This window comes from Corapipo altera, unplaced genomic scaffold, assembly GCF_003945725.1.
Source record: "Corapipo altera isolate COAL_440 unplaced genomic scaffold, ASM394572v1 0, whole genome shotgun sequence".
NCBI lineage: Eukaryota > Metazoa > Chordata > Aves > Passeriformes > Pipridae > Corapipo > Corapipo altera.
Window position 1 is genome coordinate 29491435 of NW_020884872.1, and position 8127 is coordinate 29499561.

The window sequence follows — 8127 nt, forward strand, 5'->3', positions numbered from 1 at the left end:
CTGGACATACAATAGGTTATTCTATCGTAAAGTCCACTGAAACTTAGATCAGAGATTCTTATAGTGTTGCTGCACACCTCAGAAGAGCCCTTCGGAAGAGCCCTTCATCCTGTAGTTTGCTACCCATGCCCAGGTTGTTCCCAGATCATGCTGCAGGCAGGGATTGAGCTCCTGGCTAGAGAGGATAGTTGCCAGCTGAGCAAAAGCCATTCTGCAGCTTTCATAAGAAACTACAATCAATGTTGAATGCCTTGTAACTTTTGGCCCATCTTTAAAAAAAATTCTACTGATAAGTATATGGAAAAGTGTGCTTACAGAAATACCTCAAGAGATTTCTTTGAGGAGTGAGATGCATCATGCTCCATTGGCAGCCAGTATGCATAGTACTTCAGCAAGCAAGGGAATCATCTGTTCTCAAAGCAAAGAGGTCAAGAAGTAATGGGTTTAAACTGAAGTGGGGAATAGTTAGGCAAGACAGCAGGAAAAATCTGTTGACAGGAAAGGTAGTAAAGCACTGGAAGAGTTTCCTGGGAACCTAGTGGAGCTGCCACTTGATATTAGAGAAAAATTTAGTATTGGTATCATGATGCTGTAGCTGACCCCACAAGTCCTTATCAGCACTAGGAGTCAATGGCCCAGAGATTCAGCTGTCCGTGGTTCAATGACTGGTTTTGGTGCAGCATGAGTATGAATTTGACTCAATTGTGTTGGCAAAATTACTTCTAGGCTGTGAAAAGCATGCACGCTAAAGCATGTGAGATCCCAAAACTGAAAACCCAAATCAAAAGAAGTTACTGACATCTTAATACTTAGGCATTCAAGCATGACAGAGGAAAAAATAGTAACACAGAAAAAGTCCTCAGATAAAAAGCAGAGATAGGGAAACAGCAATTCAGCAACTTCAGGGTTCACTCTGCTTCAAGAAGCAGTGTTTAGTCTAACAGCATGGTAGTCCTACTTGTCTAATACCTAACTCTACTAGGCAGGAAATACTTGCTGTGTAAAATTTTTGCTCCCTGCTTGCAGACCATCAGTACACACAGTAGGGAACATCTGGACACAGGTGGTCCTGTCAGGAAAGGTTTTGCTTTCTACTTTCATTGAGGCCAACCCAGGGAGCACTGGCAGAAAATGGTGGGACAGCAGGGGAAGATGTTGGCTATGTCCCCACCTGTTACATCTAAGGTTTTTTTTTAGCTGGTGAGGATTCACCCTACTGAGGTTGCAGTGTCCTTCCTGTTCCTCTGTGTCATGGTACCTTTCTTGAGGCTAACAAAAGCATCTTGTGCTTTGTGTAAAAGAGAAATCAGAAAGATTTTTCAAGGTTTATAATATTGTAATGGGGATGGACTCCTCCCAAGGTAAGAGTTGCCCCTGGTCTTTATTGTTGATCATGCGGTCCTATTACCACTCACATTGTGATAAGAAGAATGGGCTGGTCCCCAAATAGCTCTGCTGGTTCCTTTCATTGAGAAGTTTGAGACAGTTATCTCAAGAAGACACTGTTGGAGGGATACATGCCTAACCAGAGTGTATTGGCTTTATGTGGCAAAACTTGGGAGGGTACAGAGTGACTTCTGTGAGAAGACACCAGGAGCTGCTCCCATGTTGAATAGAGCCAGTCCCAGCCAGTTCCAAAACAGACTCACCGCTGGCCAAAGCTGAGCCCATCAGCAACACTGGTAGCACCTCTATGGTAACATATTTAAGGAAGGGTAAAAAGTGCTGCGCAGCAACTGTGAGAGAAGACTGAGACAACCCTGCAGAGACCAAGGTCACTGAAGAAGCAGGAAGAGAAGGTGCTTCAGGCATTGGAGCAGAGATCCCCCTGCAGCCCATGAAGAAAATCGTGATGACAGTTTGCCCTCCTGCAGCCCAAGGAGGACAACAGTGGAGCAGGTGAATGTGCTCTGAAGGAAGCCGTAGATCCATGCTAGAGCAGGCTCCTGGCTGGAACTGAGGCCACTGAAAGGAGCCCATGCAGGAGCAGGTGTTCTGGAAGGTCCTGTGGCCTGTGGTGGACCCGCATCAGATCAGTCTGTTCCTGAAGGCTGCAGCTCATGAAAGTACCCACACTGGAGCTGTTTGTGAAGAACTGTAGCCCATGGGAAGAGCCCACGTTGGAGAAGTTTGTGAAGGACTGTCTCCTGAGAGAGGGACCCCCTCCATTGCAGCGGATGAAGAGTGTGAGGAAGAAGAAGCAGCAGAAACAAAATGTTATGAACTGACTGAAACCTCCATTCCCCATCTCCCTGTGCCACTTGGGAAAAGGAGGTAGAAGAGTTGGCAATGAGCCTGGGAAGAAGGGAGGGGTAGGAAGAAGGTGGGATTAGTTTTGGTTTATTTCTTACTATCCTACTCTGTTATTAACTGGCAATAAATTAATTTCCCCAACTTGAGTCTGATTTGCTCTTGACACTAATTAGTAAGTGATCTCTCTGTCCTTATCTCAACCCATGGACTTTAACAGTATTTCCTCCTCCTGTCCTGTTGAGGGAGAGGGTTAATAGAGCAACTCGGTGGGGCCTTGGTAGCCAGTCAAGGTCAACTAACATGGCCAGCTCTCACACAACAGTGAGGACATGCATGTGGACGGGAAAGGATTAATAAGTTTTAAAGTATTAGAAAGCCATCAGTATTTTTACCATACTCATCTCTCTCCTTCATTCCTCCAAACCATAGATATCAAATCTCTTATAAGGTTTTCAAGTCCACTGTAGTTGCCAGATAGTGTATTAAAGTTCAGAGAATGCAAAATGGAGGTGACACCATCTTGAAGGAAGTAATTGGCTAAAATAACAAGAATTATATCTGTCCTTTTTTATGTGGATGGCATGTATTTCCTTTGGGTTGCACATTCATACATTACTTGGTATGTTATTTGATCACTAGCAGTTTAGAAAAGATCTTAACAGTGATAGTTATGCTTGTCAGGCCAAGAACAATATTAAAACAAAAAAACATAACATCGTTAACAAAGCCCATGTGTCTTAAAACCAATTTCCATTCATAAAGAAGTTTTCAATTTCTCTGCTCCATGCCTTGCCCCAAAAGGAAAGTAGCTGCACTGCCATCCCACAGAGTCTGGATACAGCCAGACAGAATGAAAATAATAGCAGCTGTTCTGAATGTCTGAATGTCACCAGGCCACCAGCAGGATCCCCGAGGGGACACCACAAAGCCCACCAGGGAGAGAATCGGTTCAGCAGATCTGTTACTCTTATGGAAATTAAAATACTTCACTGAGTCTTCAGGATCTTCCATTCCCACAGATGGTCCTGTCCTTGGATGCCAGAATACTTTAAAATACAGAGGTGAGAGTGAGTCTGAGCAGGCAATTATCTTTGGGCAAGAAACCTGTCCAAGGTTTTTCCACAAAAGAAACATCAAACAAACCAGCCCTCTTGTGCCTAAATAACTTCACAGGACAGACAAGATGTGTGTAAGTGAAACCTTCCAAATTTTAAGTTATGCTTGATAACTTAAGGCCATGAGATACACAGGAAGACATTGCTTGATGTAGTAGCATAGATTAATTCCAGAAGTCTCAGGTCCTTATAGCAAATCTTCCCCTTGGAGTGCACGGGAAGCTAATTTCCTCCCATGCAGTGCCCACTCTGTGTTTCATTACTGTGGAAACAATTATTCAGCACATCACTGTTACTCTTATCTGACCTCTATCTTGAGAATAAAGAGGTTTTTTTCTACACAATTTCTTGGGAAGAAATGTCTACAAATACATGGCATTTTGGAAATCATAACTCAGATGCATAAGACACAATTCTTATTAATTTACACAACTAAAATGAATGAGGACTCTCTGGAAAGTCATTGAAGATAATTTGTTGATAAATTATATTGTTTATAATGAGTTCTTACTAAATATTTTTGTTTGTTCCTGAATGTACATGAGTTACTGGAAGTTAATGTCTTACTGACAACAGAGGGTCATGACATACTGAAAGCATGCAGACGCAGAGTTTTGTTATAAAAATTATTTATGTTTTTGATTATACCACTATTTAGGAAAATGTCTTATCTTTTTTCTCAAGGTTATGGACTGGATTTTTAGAAGAACTTTTTTTCCTTTATAATCTAATTGTATTTACTATCAGATCTGTCTGCATCTTGAAGTTTGCATTCCCTAAAAGTTTAAAATATTTTGGAAAAAAAAGAAGGCTTTTCATAAAAAGGAAATTTCACCCAAGTTACTTTTTCTAGAATAAAAAAATTCAACCTTTTTTTATAAGTTTTTCTATACTTGAAGCACTCAGGTATCCAAGCCCTAAGGATTCCCCTGCTGGAGTTCAGAAAACCTTAAAGCACCTAATCCTTAGACCTTAGAGCACCTGTCAAAACAGGGAGGACTATCAGCATGAAAACCTTCTCTGGGCCTGACTCTCATCAGCTAGTTACATGGAAATTAGGATAGAGTATGTCAGGAAACAGGGTGTTTACTGTGCTGTATGTTCCCAGTTTGGCCAGCTGCAAGAAATTTTGAGAATATAGACAGTTGCCTATCTCTTTAGAGATACCAAATGGTATGCAGAGTGCCTTTTCGCACTGATTACCTCAGGTATCAGGCTTGTTTCTTCCACCATGAAAACAGAAACTCAACACACTCTATTTTGCCTTCCCTCACTAACCAGGAATCCTCTGTTTATCAAAAGCCTTCTTGCAGCTTTCCATATGATTTCCTGCAAGTCATCTTGTGAGATGAGCTGTTCCAGGACCCAGTCTTCTTTTCCCATCAATATAAAATGAGTTATTTATTCTTATTGATGGTCACCATGCCTACTCCCACTGCATAACACAGTCTTGGTGTATCAATTGCTCACTTTTCCACTGTCACCCGGGTCAAACTCCTAATTTCTGCAGGATTCTACGTGGAAAAGAGTTTATATGTAACTACGGCTTGTTGCAAACCCAGGCAGGGTTTACCAGGGCTACTTCACAGATCTATGAGTCTTTGTATACAAGCCTGCAAGGTGCTGATAAGAAGCAGCAGTTGCTGGAAAGATGCTGGAAAGATGCTGGAAAGACACTCTACCCCATCTGCTTTCCCCATAGGATGTAGGCAGTATAATACAGGCAATCCATAGTTACACAGGAAATGTATGATGGAGTTACTTAACATTAGGCAAACATTTTTTAAAGACATTTATTCTTTGGATTTTGGGTCCATGACTTCTGGGAGGCAGCTCTCCAAGGCAATAGAACACAAGCTCCTCCCTCCCCTATGAGAGGGTTAACCCACAGCTAATCAATGCCTACACTAGAAATGCAGTGTAGATCCAGCCAGAAACAGAGGTCACTTCTTGTCAGTTTTTTATCCAAAATGTCAGTTCCACCTCATTTCCATGGCCAGCAGCAGAGCTTGTGCTCTCCTAGCAGCTTCTGAGGACCTCAACGCTTTCAAGAGCTGCAGGTTTCGAGCACTCCTGTCTGATATTGCTCTGAGAGTCCATGACCATAGGCCAAACTCTTCCTAGACTTATCCTCTGCAGCCAGCATCCTACAGAAACAAGCTTGTCCGAGACCTCCTGCATGAGCATCAAAGACTGTGCTCTGTACTGTATGACATGAGCAGATGTGTCTCTCTGTCCTCCTCTCACCACATCACAGCCTATACACCAGAGCCCAACAGCCAAACTATCTACCTGTGTTTCCCAGACCCACAGGTCCAGGACTGAGGCTCTAGGACAAGGCACAAATGTTGGAAGTTTCCTAGATCCTGTGAAATTAACTGAAATGCAAAGACCACCTGTCATTTAGTTCTGTAGCAGAATGATTGTTTTTGGACAGTGGATAAATTTTCATGGGAAATGCCGTGAGATCAGGTGTCCTCTAGCTTTATTTGTTTATTTTAGCCATTAAGCTACACAAAGCCCTATTCTCAGAGAAATAACCCTACCAACACATATAAATGGAAGGAACATCTCAGGGTCATTTTGGATTTTCTCTGAAAACAACATGATGTTCAGCAGCTGCCAAGAGGCCCAACAGATTGTGAAGAGCTATTAGCAAAAGAACAGAGAACAAAACAGGAAATGTTATTATACTGATGCAACACATCCTTATCTTGAACTGGGTGTAATTCTGGTATCCAGTGACAGAAAGGAAATAGTAGCATGAAAAAAAGTTACTAAAATGAGCAGTAAGGATATCAAAGGTAAAGAGGTCTTTTGCTACAAGAATAAACCAAACTGTCTGTCACTCTGCAGGTGAGAAAGGAGAGAACTTTCAGCATTAGGAAAAATTACACAGGAAACAATTTTTCAGTACCTCTCATGAGAATAGAAATAGGGAAATGATCAGGCATATAGTTAAAGCAGAAAATAGTACTCTTTCACATAAATAAAACCCAAACCTAATTGCATGTGAAGTTATTAGTAAAGTAGATGTGCAGTTGGTTTCAAAATGCATGACTCAAATTTAAGAATGAGAGATACTTTGATCACCATTGAAGATGCTGTTGAAAAAACTGTTTTAACTGAAGATGTCCATGCCACATGATTGACACTGGCAAGGTTTAATATCCTTTCCTTTGCCCGTTATTAATGGCTTGTGCTTTTGGTTAGCAATGGGATAAAGACAATTGCTTGGCGGGTGGGGGCTGTTGTGCAAGCTGGAATGATAGTTCTTATTTTCTTACATTAATAGGAAAACAGAGGAAATGAAAAAGTGTAGTTAACTCTTACTTTAATTTAAATCCTTTTTTTTTTGGTCAGTTATTTCATTTCATTTCATCTCACAAATACTGTGATTAATAATTTTGCTGAGAGACAAAAGAGAAATTTGTCTTCTGTGAAACCAGGAATTCCTGCAGAGGCTGGAGATCTGTTCCTAGACTCAAGGAACAAGGTCTGAAGTTGTGCTTTTCGAAAAGGTTCATTCCTTTTCTCCCCTTGTTCTTACTTCAGAGCAGAAAAAACTTCTGAGAAAAAAAAAACACACTAGCAAATTTCCATTCTTTGTGGGTCAGAAATATAGAGTAATGCAGATCTACAGAAAAGTGCTTCTCCAGAGAGGAGACAATGAAACTCGTGTATTTTGAACACTGGCAATAAATGTAAGGTGACAAGATTTTCCATTTCTAAGCAAAGAAACCTAATATTTTATGCCAATAGATGACTTCCCATTCCACATCCCAGTTTTAGTGCTATGTCAAAGCCCTTCTGGGAAACAGACTTTCTGGTACAGTCTCTTCTTTGGTACTTCTTACCAGTCGCTGAAGTACCATACATTCAAGTACACAACTCTGTTGAAACTGCACTTAGTTGATTCACCTATGCAAGACATCAGGGCCCTTGGGCACTCTGCTCAGAAGCACATGAGTACTGGAGCCATGTCCTTCCCTTATAGGCACTGCCTCATTGATTGTTGTTTCATGTTGCTCTTGGGTTTTTTTTAACTGGTCAGTCAGTGCCATGCAAGTGCAAAAGGAAATTAAACGAAACCTACCTTGTGTTCAAATGGCCATTGAAATATGAAGGAAGCATTGTTCCACAGAGGTAAGATCTAGACTGTAGACACATTACGCAGCTTGACAGAGCCACCATGTCAGCTGCAGACTCCATTTGCATTAAAGTGGAGAATCGGAGGAAAAAACATGAATACAAAAAGAGCTGCTTTGAGCACTTCTGGGTCCCTCTGCTGCTGTGGAAACTATAACTCGGTGTCATAGATAAACCATTATTTCATTCCTTCTTCTTTACAAAGGAGCAGTTTTGTAACTGCAGAAACAAATTAAGTCTAAAAGAGGGAAAATTCAAGGATGCTTGGTTTTATTACTTAGTGTGGGCATGTTGGTATCTCGCAGGTAAATAAACATCCTTAATGCACAAGTAGAGTACTAAAAATTATTAAAAAATATTAAAAATGCATTTGAGTTCAGTGAATATCCATCCTGCAAAGACTGACAAATTATGGCATATAAGCCCTCACATGGCATATAAGCCCTCACATACTTTTAATTCCACAGAGTCAGCATGCACCGTGTACTGGCCTCCTAAGCAAGTGTCAGCCACCCTGGACATTTTGTTCAGATAATTGCACGTGTGAGTGCCACAGCTTATGTCCAGAGCACTGATTAGCTCAGTAATGATCCTGAGGCTCTTGAGTCTT